Here is a 15,794-nt window from a genome sequence, read left to right as displayed (position 1 = left end):
AAAAACCCTAACTTAACTCTGGTGCCGTGTCACATATAGAAATTTTTTGATATTTGCAACCATAGTAAAACAAAGACTTATATCTTTGATATTTATTTTATATATTTAACCAAAAAAATGAGTTCACATGTCACCTCTGACACGCGTGTCATAGGTTCGCCATCACTGACCTAGAGTGAGATATGCTACCCCTCTGTGCCTCCATTTCCTTGTGCACAAAACAGGAATAATGTTATCCACCTCATAGGTTGTCATTAAGATTAAATAAAACAATGTGTGCACAGAGCCTGGCAACTGTGCTTCTCTGTATCCCCTTCCCGCCCCACCTCCCGGTCCCACCAAAGGCAATGAATACATGTTAGCTAAACAAAAATATATGATGTTTGTTTCCTAGAATTCTAATCACAAGCCCTAGATAAATTTTCCCCACCACAAAAATGACTTATTTGATAAACTACTGAATTTCTGTAGGATAAAGGCTGCAACCAGTTAACAGAACCTGGTGACTGACCAAATCCAGGAATGGAAGAGAAAACTTAAGAGCAAAACAAACAAACAAAACCACCCCCCCCCCACAAAAAAGAAACCCCAAACACCCAGAACAGCTTCCCAGGCTGGTCTCTTACTAGTTTAGTCTGTCCAGTATATTGCTGCCAGACTAACTCTTGAAATGAGGCGCAAAAAACACGTGGTTGAGGCTTACTAAATCAACTCCTCGGCTTTGCTCCCAGACTTCTGTACAATCTATTCCCATACTTTCCACCCACCCACCCTCACCTTTGGGGCATCTTCCACACAATAGCCAACTCCGTTGTCCCCCACCCTCTCAGCTCAACTCATCCCCTAAACCAGCGATTTTCAACCTGTGTGCTGCAGCACAGTGGTGTGCCACAAGAATTTGTAAAACATGCAATACCCGACTTTTCCCTTAGGTCATCAAATAAAAAAATGACAAGTCAACACAACAATAGTCGTCCGATGTGAATGAGTCAAAATTATACCTATTTTTTGTCAGATAGGCAAAATATATATTTTTTTTGGTGTGCTGAAGAATTTTAGTAATTAGTGTGTGCTATGAGATGAAAAAGGTTGAAAATTGCTGCCCTAAATCAGTAGTCTTCTCAACCTTGACTGCTGACTTCAAGTTTGTTTTTTTTTTGGTTTTCACTATAGTCAATTGTTCTATGTCTGTGTCTTTTCCCCAAATAGACTTTTAGCTTAATGGTAAGGGCAGGAACTATGTCTTTTATTTCTGCAGCAATGAATATAAAAGTGTTAGATAAACAGCAGACACTCAACATTGGTGCCAATGTCATATGAAACATGCACAAATGGTTCTTGTACATGACAAGAGCAGGAAGAACACATGGAAAAACAAACATTGTGTGCTAAGTAAAAGCTTAATTGTATGAGCTTATTTTCTTTTTTGCTATGTTTATGTCATTTATTAAACAGAAAAAGAAGTCCTAACACAATTGTAGGTTAGATTAAAAAAAAAAAAAATCCTGCCTTAGATGGTTTGGCTCAGTGGATAGAGCATCGGCCTGCAGACTGAAGGGTCCTGGGTTTGATTCTGCTCAAGGGCACATGCCCCGGGTTGCAGGCTCGACCCCCAGTAGGGGACATGCAGGAGGCAGCCAATCAATGATTCTCTCATCATTCGTGTTTCTATTTCTCTCTCCCTCTCCTTTCCTCTCCCTGAAATCAGTTTTTTAAAAAAATTTTAAAAAATATTAAAAATCCTGCCACGTAAAAATAAAAGCTAATTGAATACACTAATTTTTTAAGACATTAAGATTTAGTAATTCACCAAAAGGTGCCTGATGCTAGTTACAAATATGAATTTCCCTTTTAATTACTTGGTACTGTAGTGGAGGTCCTAACTGCACAGGGCTTAGTTCTCAGGAAGCTCATCTGGCAGGGAGACAGATAAAACAAATAGCAGCTATACAGTGTGATGACTGCTGTAACAGGGGTTAACAGACTTCCCATACCCTGGCACAAAGGATGGCTTAAATGAGTGAAGGAGGGCTTTAAGGAGAAGAATTATTAAAGCTGGATTTTCAAGGGTGAGAGGATCCTGCCAGGCAAACTACAGTAAGAGAGGAGCATTCTAGCAGGGATATAACATATGGGGAAATTTAAATATGTAAGGAATTAGACCAACTTTGTGCAAAAATATTCAACATAAAACAAATGGAAATGTACTAAACCATCTCAAAGTTATTATTGTAACCTGGTTACAGAGGCCATGTTCTAGCCCCACATTAAAGGTAGCCTGTTTATTTCATTTATTGAACATTTAAAACAAAAGACAAAACTTACCTGAGAGTCAACATGCTATGCCACAGTACCGACTGGAGGCTGCCTCCCACACACATGCTGTCCCTCTCTACTTTCTACAGCCTGGATCACACTTTTGCTGGCACACAGCAACCTAATGTCTCACTTCTTTTTGCTCTCTCAAGAGTGACCACCAAGATTATGGTGAATCAGGGACATAGAAAGGGAATGGACTGACTGTTCTTGGGGGGGAAGGGGGAGTGGGAGATGCGGGAAGAGACTGGACAAAGGTCGTGCACCTATGGATGAGGACGGTGGGTGAGGAGTGGGGGTGGAGGGTGGGGCGGGAGCTGGGAGGAGGGGAGTTGTGGGGGGGGAAGAAAAGAGGAACAAATGTAATCTGAACAATAAAGATTTAAAAAAAAAAAAAAAGAGTGACCACCAAATCCCTCCTTGCCCTGCTCCAGGCCCATATCCCTGAAAACAGCTCAGTTATACTGTCTTTGGAGCAGTTCCACAGTTTTCCATTACTGGAAATAGGAGAAAAGGGTGGGAATCTGTGGCAAATCCATCATCTTGAATGAATGCTATAAAATGGAATAAATTACACACAGAGAGAATTTATAGAACATCTAACAGGCACCTCCATGGATTTTGGGGCACATTCTACCTAAGCACTGTTTCCCAAACCTGGCTGGTAACAGAATCACCTGGTGAACTTTAAAATACATAGATCCCAGAGATTCTGATTCAGTAGCTCTGGTGTAGAAGAGACTTTTTAAAAATACATATATATTTTTTTTATTGATTTCAGAGAGGAAGGGAGAAGGAAAGAGAGACAGAAACATCAATGATGAGAGAGAATCATTGAGTGGCTGCCTCCAGCATGTCTCCTACTGGGGATAAAGCCCATAACCCGGGCATGTGCCCTGACTGGGAATTGAACCATGACCTCCTGGTTCCTAGGTAGGCGCTCATCCACTGAGCCACGCCAGCCGGGCTGGATGAGACCTTTTAAAAAGTCCTCAAGAGCCCTAGCAGGCTTGGCTCAGTGGATAGAGCATTGGCCTGGGGATCAAAGGATCCCAGGTTCGATTCCAGTCAAGGGCACATGCCTGGGTTGTGGGCTCTATCTCCAGTAGGGGAAGTGCAAGAGGCAGCTGACCCGTGATTCTCTCTCATCGTGGATGTTTCTCTCTCTCTTTCCCTCTCCCTTCCTCTCTGAAGTCAATAAAAATACATATATAAAAAAAGTCCTCAAGAGATTCTGATATAGAATCTCTGCTGACTATGGCTTGGAAGTGACTGACCTAGAATAGTTATTTATCCTAAATGCAGGTCTACAAAAATATAAGCTACTCAAATATGCACCGTTTTCTACTATGAGAATGTTTGATTCAGTCTTTAATACAAAGAACTGTTTTATTTATTTAGAAATATAAATGATTCCCATATAAGCAAAACTGAAATGTATAATTTAATAAGGAAGTTCTAAGGTTTAACCTCTATTATGTGTACTATCAGTATCAAAAGATCTCTCTAGATTGTATGGGACAAGGTCAATGCGTGACAGAAAGTAAAAAAGAAAAAGAGAGAAATGGACATACATAATAACCAAGTGAACTCATGGTTTGCAATGTGTATCAATGACCATGTGGCCGCTGCTCTAGTATTTCTATAACCCAGTACTCACTCATGAAGGCTACTTGGTAAAAACCAAATCATTTTTATTTGGTAAATGGGGTCCCCTATAAGGTCAATCTTAAATTAGAAGCTAACAGCTTAAATTCAACAATGCACACGTGTACCAAAGGCATAATAAGGGTAATAATAAACGTCAATATAATGCCTTTGAACAAAGTTCAAATTATGGAAACAATCTGCCAACTTGGCTGCTCCTTAGAAATATGAAAACAAATATAGGAAAAAAGGAAACATAGGTAATAGCTTAACCAAGAAATTGGGGGGGGAGGGTACAGGCAAATTACATATTTATAAATACCTAAAAGACACAAAAAAAAAAAAAAGAGTGACCACCAAATCCCTCCTTGCCCTGCTCCAGGCCCATATCCCTGAAAACAGCTCAGTTATACTGTCTTTGGAGCAGTTCCACAGTTTTCCATTACTGGAAATAGGAGAAAAGGGTGGGAATCTGTGGCAAATCCATCATCTTGAATGAATGCTATAAAATGGAATAAATTACACACAGAGAGAATTTATAGAACATCTAACAGGCACCTCCATGGATTTTGGGGCACATTCTACCTAAGCACTGTTTCCCAAACCTGGCTGGTAACAGAATCACCTGGTGAACTTTAAAATACATAGATCCCAGAGATTCTGATTCAGTAGCTCTGGTGTAGAAGAGACTTTTTAAAAATACATATATATTTTTTTTATTGATTTCAGAGAGGAAGGGAGAAGGAAAGAGAGACAGAAACATCAATGATGAGAGAGAATCATTGAGTGGCTGCCTCCAGCATGTCTCCTACTGGGGATAAAGCCCATAACCCGGGCATGTGCCCTGACTGGGAATTGAACCATGACCTCCTGGTTCCTAGGTAGGCGCTCATCCACTGAGCCACGCCAGCCGGGCTGGATGAGACCTTTTAAAAAGTCCTCAAGAGCCCTAGCAGGCTTGGCTCAGTGGATAGAGCATTGGCCTGGGGATCAAAGGATCCCAGGTTCGATTCCAGTCAAGGGCACATGCCTGGGTTGTGGGCTCTATCTCCAGTAGGGGAAGTGCAAGAGGCAGCTGACCCGTGATTCTCTCTCATCGTGGATGTTTCTCTCTCTCTTTCCCTCTCCCTTCCTCTCTGAAGTCAATAAAAATACATATATAAAAAAAGTCCTCAAGAGATTCTGATATAGAATCTCTGCTGACTATGGCTTGGAAGTGACTGACCTAGAATAGTTATTTATCCTAAATGCAGGTCTACAAAAATATAAGCTACTCAAATATGCACCGTTTTCTACTATGAGAATGTTTGATTCAGTCTTTAATACAAAGAACTGTTTTATTTATTTAGAAATATAAATGATTCCCATATAAGCAAAACTGAAATGTATAATTTAATAAGGAAGTTCTAAGGTTTAACCTCTATTATGTGTACTATCAGTATCAAAAGATCTCTCTAGATTGTATGGGACAAGGTCAATGCGTGACAGAAAGTAAAAAAGAAAAAGAGAGAAATGGACATACATAATAACCAAGTGAACTCATGGTTTGCAATGTGTATCAATGACCATGTGGCCGCTGCTCTAGTATTTCTATAACCCAGTACTCACTCATGAAGGCTACTTGGTAAAAACCAAATCATTTTTATTTGGTAAAGGGGGTCCCCTATAAGGTCAATCTTAAATTAGAAGCTAACAGCTTAAATTCAACAATGCACACGTGTACCAAAGGCATAATAAGGGTAATAATAAACGTCAATATAATGCCTTTGAACAAAGTTCAAATTATGGAAACAATCTGCCAACTTGGCTGCTCCTTAGAAATATGAAAACAAATATAGGAAAAAAGGAAACATAGGTAATAGCTTAACCAAGAAATTGGGGGGGGAGGGTACAGGCAAATTACATATTTATAAATACCTAAAAGACACAACAAGGAGAGGAGAAGGAGCAAAGATCCTGTCTAACAAGAGACCAAAAAGACAAAAAAATTATTTTTAAAATTTATTCCCAAGAGGAAACCAAGTCACTATTACTTTACAGTCTCAACATATACTTATAACAAAAATGTTAAATAGTAGAAAGTTACAAGTATAAAACAGAAACACAAGATATATTAAAAACAATTAGAGTATCCTATTGTTATAGAATAGTTCTGCACCATACCATATCTCTGTGAATGTAAAATAGTTTGTACCTGCTTTACCATATGTGATAGTGACTATGCTATGCCAGAGTTTTGTTATACCCGAGTTTATGTAAACAAATAAAAAGTAGTGGGCTGAAATAATTTTGACATTTCAGAGGTCCAACTGGACTACACTAAAAATAGAGGTGCTAACCAACACCAGCCCTCCCAAGGATGGTCTGTTCTTATCCCAGGGAAATTACTAAAGGATTCTGAAAAAGTCCTGGGTTATCCAGAAAGAGATGAATAAGCTCAAAGTTCTAACAGCCTTGGTATTAGATTCCAAGCTTTAATATTAGCGACTGCTAGAGCCTAGTAATGCATTATACATGGATAAACTTTAAAGTTGGTGATGGCATTAAAAAAAAATTCTGACAAATACATACAAAAAACCCAATGTGTGCCAGTGAACAGGTGTACTATATTTGAGAGCAGTAAAGTATAATCTCCATGTTTTTCTAAAGATATATCTTTTCTAAACATATACTGATATGTTTCTCTGTCAAAAGATCTAAAAAACTGAATCCATAGAAAATAATTAGCTACAGAAGTAAATGCAAGCTATTCTATGAAACCTAGAAACTAATTAGAGCCAGTCTAAGGAAGAACAAAAAAAGACAGATGTAAGATGTACTGTTCTATACCAAGACCTTGGGTAAATCACTTTGCCTCTGAGCTTTCTTATCTGCAAAATGAGGGGATTGCCAGATGACTTAAAATTTCTCCTGGCTTTTAACATTCTACACTTTTTTTAGGTTATCAATTAGATTCATCCTTATAGGTAAGAAGGGGACAAGTATGTCCAGTTTCCAGCTGAAAGAAATCAAACAGGAAATTTCAACAACTGCATACGGTAAAGTTGTACATTAGAGTGGAGCAAAAGGTGGTTCTCTAGCTTTGCAGTATCCTTGTTTGTAACCCAGAAATCAGGCAGAAGTCTCTGAAACCTATTTAGATGAAGATGGTTAATGCACACCACTCTACCAGGTAGCATTTACACCTGAAGTCCAAGAAATTTAAAGAGGAATCCCTGTGTTGGGCAAAAATACCACAAACATAAGTTACAATATACAGACTGGCTCTTTCCTCCATTAGAATATGTTTTAAACTATAAAGGCTTCTCAAAGTTAGGGTGTAATTACTGTTTATAGAACTCCCCTCCCTCCCCACTGCACAGAACATTAAGATATCGGCTTTTTTCTTCAAAAGCCCGCACCCATCTAGAACATTTTAGGACTCTATTTCCTCCTTTGTTGTTGGGAAAGCTGGTGTATCATCTACCTCTTTTTAAAATAAGAAATAGAGGATTTAATTTCAGTGCAACAAATGCTTAGAGCTATAGGTATATACCTGATAGGATAACCTACTTAGCCACTAGCTAAGATGTACACCTATCTAGAAATCACTAAATCAGAAAATATCTACTACTAAGAAGAGTCAAGAACAGACATTTCAAAATCTATGCCCTCAAATTTACAATTAATTTGGCTCTCACTCAAAGTCAATTTACTCTTATGTTAGAAATAATTAAAACAATGGGGAATAGGAGGAGAAATATTAGAGGCAAAAAGCCAAAGGATTGCTGCCCTTAAAGGAACAGGTTAACATCCAGCAATAAGGAAGTACCTTCCTAGTAATTTGAAGGGTATCAGAAAGCTTCAGTATTTCTTCCTATTGTACTGGATTCCTTTTCCTTTAAAAAATTTTTACAATACAGATTGTATAAAAGAAAAATTGGTTGTTGCCAGAGATGGGTCGTGGGGAGTGGGAGAAATAGGTGAAGGAGGTATAAATTTATTTTCTTTTAAAAAGAATATAGCCCTAGTTGTTTGGCTCCGTGGATAGAACGTCAATCTGGACTAAGGGTCCCGGGTTCAATACCGGTCAAGGGCACATGCCCGGGTTGCAGGGTCAATCCCCAGTAGGGGGCATGCAGGATTCTCTCTCATCATTTGATGTTTCTATCTCTCTCTCCCTCTCTGAAATAAATAAAAACATATTTAAATAAATAAATAAAAATAATATAATACTGTCAGCAATAAATAAAAATAAAAAGAATCTCACTGTTACAGATATATATCTTCATTGGAGAGAGAGGGGGAAATTGTACCTAAATAACTTGGAAATGAGTAGAAATTATAAGATTAAGGACTAAAGAACTACAGATAAGCATTGTATTATAATTAATAAAGTTGTTTCCCATGGAGTTCAGGTTAACAATTCCGATACCACTATACCACTGGGTTTGAGCAAATAACAAATAGATGACGAATATTGGTAAAAGAATTAAAATAAAAAATTTAAAAAATAAGTATGTCATGATCCCTTCTTTTGTGATGTACCAAAAACAAGAGGAAATAGCCCAGCTGACATGACTCAGTGGTTGAGTGTTGACCTATGAACCAGGAGGTCACAGTTCGATTCCAGGTCAGGGCACATATCTGGGTTGTGGGCTTGATCCCCAGTGGGGGGACTTGCAGGAGGCAGCCAATCAATGATTCTCTCTCATCATTGATGTTTCTATCTCTTTCTCCCTCTCCCTTCCTCTCTGAAATCAATAAAAATATATTTAAAAATAACAACAAAAAATACACAAGAGGAATTATGGTCTAGCTCTTTCCTTATGGTCACATTCTGCTATATATTTTTTTGCTTTTATACTTGATCTTCCCTCTCTGCATGTAGCATTCCCTATTTAACCTACTGAATTAATTTGTACTCGCCCCCCCCCCAAAAAAAACAACTACAAAACCAAAAACTTGGCTCTTCCAATGAAAATACAGGCTTTCAATAATATTGCGTCAGCTAAAAGTTTTTAGATTAATTCAGGTAGCAATGTATATCTTGGTTCTCAGCTACAATTATCTCCCCCAAACAAGGAAAAAAAAAATACAATACAGGTAATAGGAGAAAACTCAGATAAGCCAGAATATAAACCTATAGGTTTTATATAAGCATTCTGGTTTATATCTATAGTCCCCTCCCTATACAGGGTGTCTCCCCAAAATGTATATACGCACTTGAATATTATTAATTCCAGTGGGTTAAATCTAAAAAGAAACATCAAGTGAGCTATCAGGAAAAAAGTGTGTGTACATTTTTTGGGGACACCCTGTATACACACACATATTTACTCTCACATGGGAGAACACAGTGTGCATACTATTTGGCAATCTGCTTTATGTTTTTTTAAAAAATATATATTTTTATTGATTTCAGAAAGGAAGGAAGAGGGAGAGATAGAAACATCCATGATGAGAGAGAATCATTGATCGGCTGCCTCCTGCAAGTCCCCCACTGGGGATCAAGCCCACAACCTGGGCATGTGCTCTTGACCAGAATCGAACCTGGGACCTTTCAGTTAGCAGGTCAACGCTCTATCCACTGAGCCAAACCACTAGGGCTGCTTTATGTATTTCTATACATAATATATCTATGCATAATATAATGGTTGTATCACAACTTATTATATAGATGTATCAATTTAATCAGTCCCCTATGGCCCAATATTGTTATTCCCAATTTTTGGTAATTCTGCTTTATCTAATTAAAAAGGGGGGGGGGCGCGCATTTATTTGCATTGATAAAATAATTACATTATACAAACTATAGAAAATGAAGAAAAGTCACCCCAAACCTAACCACCCTACCAATACTAGTTTTTTATTTTGTTCTGACTACTGTTTTAATGTTTAATTTTATTCCCTAGGCCAGTGATGGCGAACCTTTTGAGCTCGGCGTGTCAGCATTTTGAAAAAAAACCCCTAACTTAACTCTGGTGCCGTGTCACATATAGAATTTTTTTGATATTTGCAACCATAGTAAAACAAAGACTTATATTTTTGATATTTATTTTATATATATTTAAATGCCATTTAACAAAGAAAAATCAACAACAAAAAATGAGTTCACGCGTGTCAGAGGTTCGCCATCACTGCCCTAGGCATTCATTCATTCAAACTTACTGAGCTCTTGCTATGTGCCAGGTTTTTGTTTGGGTTTTTCTTTACTTTTATTCCTTAACAATTTCTTTTTTTGTATTGCATTTTTTTAAAAACCTCTCAAAGTATGATCAAACACATTACAAGTGTTCAGTAAGTACTGCAGATATCTAAATATCTGGATTGATCCAACTCACATCATTTCAGAGAAAGTCACTTTGGTATGTCTAGAACCAATTAGGTTCAAATATAAAACCTGTATTCAAAGAGTAGGCATTATCACTATAGATCATGTAATTTTTAAGTACCACTTACATTAAGAGGAACATAAGTAACATTAGCAAAACACATAAAAGTTAAGAATAGCTGCTGTTGAATAATCTTAGGAACTGCAAGGTCCATAGCTTAGAATTTAGCCATTTTACTTTTATTTTACTTATCAAAGTGTGTGTGGGGGGGAGAATCTATATAAATTGTTACTTATGCTTGAGTTAACCTGTTATGTTTTCAAAATTGTTTTATAGAATTTATTTTATAGTTTTAGACCTGATTTTGTTCATTCTTCCTCTTTTCTTTTGACAATATTTCTGACTTGGTCTAGCTATCCAGAACTGCCTATCAACTGTGCTGAGCTCTTGCGCATGTCGCACATGTGTAGGAACACGCATGCAAGCGAACAAGCACCATTTAATACAATTTAACATCTACATTTCACAGTACGATGCTATGGGGAAAATTAAAGAGCTGGATGATAGAGCTGTTCTATAGCTCAAAAGTATTGCTTCTCAAAGGTTTCTACTGTAGTACCTATACAAAGAACACTTCCCACCACCAGCCATTCATGCCCCATTTTGATGACCTGTGTAATCTTAGACAAGTCTTACAGAGTGCATATCTGTTCCTAAAATACATACCTATTTCAATGTAAAAAATATTTTAATTACTTACCAGTTAAATTACTCAACTCACCGCCCCCTCAATGAGCACAACTGAAGCTCCAAGGAGACAGGTCATGCTTATCTTGTAGCTTCAAGTACCCAGGAATCATACACTTTGTACCCTAAGGGTATTTATATCCCAGTTTGAGAAACAGGGATCAAACTAGTCACAGCACTTAAAAGTGACCAACATGTTTCTACAACCCCATTCCCCAAACTATTTAGTTTAGTTTTCTCAATAGCTTTTCAAATCAGTCTTGTTTTTCTTTTCAGCAGTTCATTAGTATGTATTTTGTATCAACACTTCTAAAGGAACCTGTAGAGTATAAGTTATTTCTGGAACAACAGAAAACCAGCACAAAGACCTTGTCCTTCCCATCTTATGGACGTACCAAGACGCCCACTTGGAAAATAGAGATCTGAAGAATAGTAGAGCTTTCATTCCCTTCTTCCTCTCTATATGCTTCAGGCATAGTTTGTAAGAAAAATCTTAGTAGTCACTTAGATGATTTATTCATATGTTCACCTAATCTCAGCATTTGTAATTTCTACCTCTACACTCCTTTTGCCACTACATAAGTGAAATTAAACAATTTTCACATTTTCTAGGGGATAAGAAAGAAGTGCTTTCTGGTAGCCTGAGAAGATAGAATTTTCACACCCAACACCTTACCTTTGTTGTTTATGAGATCCAAAGCCTAGCAGATCCTGACATTTGTGAGAAGCCTGTTTTAAGTTTCCTCTGATGTCTATTATATTTTATAGCAGAAAGTGTAAGCCACAATAAATTTTAAGTGACCCTTTCAAATTTTAAGAAAAAAATTGATAACGACTATAACTAATACTCTGATGTAAGCATGGGTCATTAGCTAGGCTAACTCAATTAGGACCATTTTTATCCAGGATACCAAATTCCCCAAGAACAGGATTCCATCTGTTTGTTCCTCTTCAAAATTACAAATTTCCACAACAGACTCTTGAAGTCATTTACCAAGACTTCAACTAATACTGTCAAAAAATATATATTCCAAAGTTTTCTACAGCAAAGCAGCCACCATTTCCTGTTCTTTTTCTATGTACAGTCCCAAAATGATACTTAATGCTTTACCACATTCTCAACTCTGAGAATATCCTGTAATTAATGTTATTCTCTCACAAGTGAGGGCTGTAGGCATAGAAAGGTTAAGTAACTTGCCCAGTGTCATCCAGCTAGTATATGGTAGTACAGAGTTTCAAACTGAGGACTTTCTGACCATAAAGCCTGTATGCCCTCAACCACTCACCCACTTGTTTCTCCTATACCCAAGAATGGTCCAGCAAATCCTCCAACCCAAGGAGGGTTTTATTACTTCTATTTTTAAGACCAAGAAATGAAAGTATACCTCTCCGTGGCTGCAAAGTCAGTTTGAAAAGGAAAAACAGAATCCAGCTCTCAAGCCCTTGGTCAGCAGTCTGTCCACTAGTGCATCTTGTTCTTTGGCCCCGGGTCCGTGACCATTCTAAAACAGAAGCATAAGTCATTTTTATGAATACTAAATACACACAAATGCACATACAATATGAAAAACAAACTTAGGACAAGATGAAGACTGATAAAATATGTCATCTTATTAATTGGCCCATTCCATAAATATCTTAAGCCAATAATAAAACACTCAGTGTTTTTTTAGACATTTGCTAAAATATATAAAGGACTAAAGATTTGTGGTTATTTTCCCTAGCTGGTTTGGCTCAGTGGATAGAGCGTCAGACTGCGGACTAAAGGATCCTGGGTTTGATTCTGGTCAAGGGCACATGCCTGGGTTGCAGGCTCGACCCCCCAGTAGGGGGCAGGCAGGAGGCAGCTGATCAACTCTCATCATTGATGTTTTTATCTCTCTCCCTCTCCCTACCTCTCTGAAATCAATAAAAATATATTTAAAAATAAAAAAGAAAAGCTTCAGGCAGTGGTAGAGTGGAACTTACCTTCAAGGGGAAAGGGGTTTGGGGGGATTCCCAAGTGAAATGAAAAGACCTAAATTTGAATGAACAGTTTTCAAAGAATTTAGCATGAGAGGTATAACCGAGGGAATCCAACTCATAATTAACTACAGCCCACAAAACTAGGCTGATACAATCTTTCTTAGATGAACCTGAAGTCTTCTCTGTTGAGAAGCAATTTAAAACATAGAGGACTAGTGTTTTTAGTTTAAGAAACTTTTGTATTGGAGTCCATATACTGTCAAAGGGAATGAGGATTTATGCCCCTGAATATTCTAAGGGCAACAAAAAATGAAGACTGTGTGTGGAAAAAAATCACTGTTCTTGAGGTATATGTCAGCAGTCTGTATACCATACCACATTTTTGCACCCAAATACTAGTCACTGAGAAAATGCACAAAGATACTGCCAGGGAGCCTGGCTGGTGTGGTCCAGCGGTTAGGGTATCAGCCTGTGCACCAAAGGGTTGCAGGTTCCATCTCCAGCACCAGTCCTGGTGTGGGCAACCAACTAATGGGTCTCTCACATCAATGTTTCTCTCCCGCTTCCCCTCTCCCTAAAAAATCAATGGAGGAAAAATATCATGTGAGGACTAACAACAACAAGAACAAAAAAGATACTGCCAGGGAAGATCAAGTTTAGGGATGTTTGAAATATGGCATGCCAAATCTATATACATAGTTATGATCCATGGTCTGCAAAGTCATCGTTACTTGCCATTATTACTTCTTAAACCTGTATGCTCTTTTTCAAATACTAAATTATGACAATTCTTAGTTGTTTGAAAGAGGACCTAATTTTTGTCAAAAGAGCCTAAAGTCATCTGGAATCAAGATAGGTAAGTAAGGTAGATAAGTGGTTAACTAGGTTTCTGGTTTTAAAAATAAAATGGAGCTTATAAAGTAGATGATATGGAGTGAATTTAATACCAGCAACATCTCTGAAGCAAAAAAAACAGTCTCTAGAGGTGAATTTCTGTCAGCAGGCACCATGGTGCAAGGCTCTGCCACAGGATTCCTCCTCAGGGCACTTGTCAGCCACAGATGGCCTCCGCAACTCCCCAAGCCTCTCTTAAGTCTTAGGTGGGTGTCCTCATTTTTGTGTGTTCTCTAAAGCAAAATCCTAAAGACTGTAGAATTTGAATGCATCTTAAGGATAACTTTTACAGCTCCTACATTTTATGCTGGTTGAACAAATCTCTAAGACTTTTACAACTACTTTTAAATAAGCAGCATTTTCCTATGTGGACAAACAGTTCTGTTGTAATCTTCCTCATACCACTGATTTAAATAATAAGTTCCTTTGGGTAACCTTATATCCTCAATTTATCTTCTCTGTAGATCTCCTTTCCGATAAAAACAAAGTATGAATCCTGGCATTCGGGAAATCACAAAGGATAGCAACTCTGTGGATAAGCTCTATGTCATTAAAACAGCATAAATGATGTGTAAGATTTAGAAGTTAATGACTGCATATCACACAACTGAATTAAGAAGCAAAATATGGTTTGTGGAGCACAATGCTAACATGGGGGGAGGGGGGGGAGCTTTACTCCTGGCTCAATTACAGACCTGCTGGATTTTAATTTTTAATGCATGTGGAGCTTATTTAATAAGTAAAACATGCCACCTGACATCCAGAATTTAAAAAGGAAAATAATACCCCAAATCACAAGAGTGCAAAAAATTATACAAATGGACTAATATATTAGACAATTAAGTGTGGTTCTATTCCCAAACTTGACACTCCATCAATGCTACTGCATTTAGTTAGTTAGTGCAATTTTATTGTGAAGGAGGGGGAGGGAGAAGGAACATTTTGTAGGGTTCAAAAAGGGATGTTGAAAGACTCCCCTATAGAGGCAGAACGCTGCAAAAGCCTTCAGATTGAGATTACACAGTGGACTGACAAATTTGCTTAGCACCAGGATGTTTTAATTTCCTCATAAACTTAACGTAACTTTTCTTAAAAAAAAAAAAAAAGTTAACCAAGACTTTCTTCTCTCCAAATCAGGCGGAGTTATTATTATTACATCAACTGCCGGACCATACTATATTAAGGCACTAGAATATTTGAGCAAAGAGCAAAAAGACAATTCAACAGAAAGCTTTTTTTACGATGCAAGACGGCTTAAGGACGGAGTAAATGTAATACAGTAATATACTTGCCCCGTTTGACTTCTTTTGCAGCCTATAGGGTAGTGGAATTAACTTGACTAGTTGATGTAAATTCGGAAGAAAGCATGAAGATTACGTACGGAAATGTTTACTTAATTCTGAACTCGGGGCTACAGGAAGTCTGCTACTAAAGAGTAGTTACATTAGGCGTAGATATTTATAAACCAACTGCAGCTAGTGACCCAAGATTCAATTACAACATCAACCCTCAGATTTCAGCGTAGGGGCAAATTACCGGCCAAGTCAAAATAATTCATTCTGCCGTACACTGGACACTGGAGCTTTAGATCGTGTTGCCGAACTCAGAACTGCTTTCGCCTAGTGCTAGAGCCCCAAGTACTAAACACTGTACTAAGTTGGCGTCAGGGCATTTGAAAGCGCGAGGGAAACGCAAGGGTCGCCTGCCGGAGTCGGCCAGCCCATCATCCAGAACTCGGGAACTTGTCCTATCACTTGAGATCAGTTTTAATCCCTTTGAGATCTCTGGGCGCACAAGATCAGGCTATCACTCCCTGCAAGGGGAGTCGGACCCTGGCTCCCGAAAAACGACTTGGTTCAGAACTCAGGTCTTTTCCGCCCGCTGTGGGGGGCCGCACCGACAGGGCTCCGC

At 38.2% G+C, this 15,794-nt stretch overlaps 1 protein-coding gene across 2 annotated transcripts in view; it reads right to left on the bottom strand.

The window, feature by feature from the left end:
- The window catches only part of CTCF (CCCTC-binding factor (zinc finger protein)), a 49,026-nt gene extending 35,066 nt beyond the window's left edge, over positions 1-13,960 (bottom strand). For both annotated transcript variants that reach the window (XM_014547810.1, XM_014547811.1), the window contains exons 1-2: positions 13,937-13,960; positions 12,410-12,526 (exon numbers count right to left, since the gene is read on the bottom strand). The gene's annotated coding sequence lies outside the window, so the exon portion shown is untranslated. The remainder of the gene's footprint in view (positions 1-12,409; positions 12,527-13,936) is intronic.
- Between the last annotated feature and the right edge of the window lie 1,834 nt (positions 13,961-15,794).

This window comes from Myotis brandtii, unplaced genomic scaffold (genome assembly GCF_000412655.1).
Source record: "Myotis brandtii unplaced genomic scaffold, ASM41265v1 scaffold486, whole genome shotgun sequence".
Lineage (NCBI taxonomy): Eukaryota > Metazoa > Chordata > Mammalia > Chiroptera > Vespertilionidae > Myotis > Myotis brandtii.
Note: the sequence above shows the minus strand (reverse complement) of the source record. Positions and strands in the feature narration are given on the sequence as shown.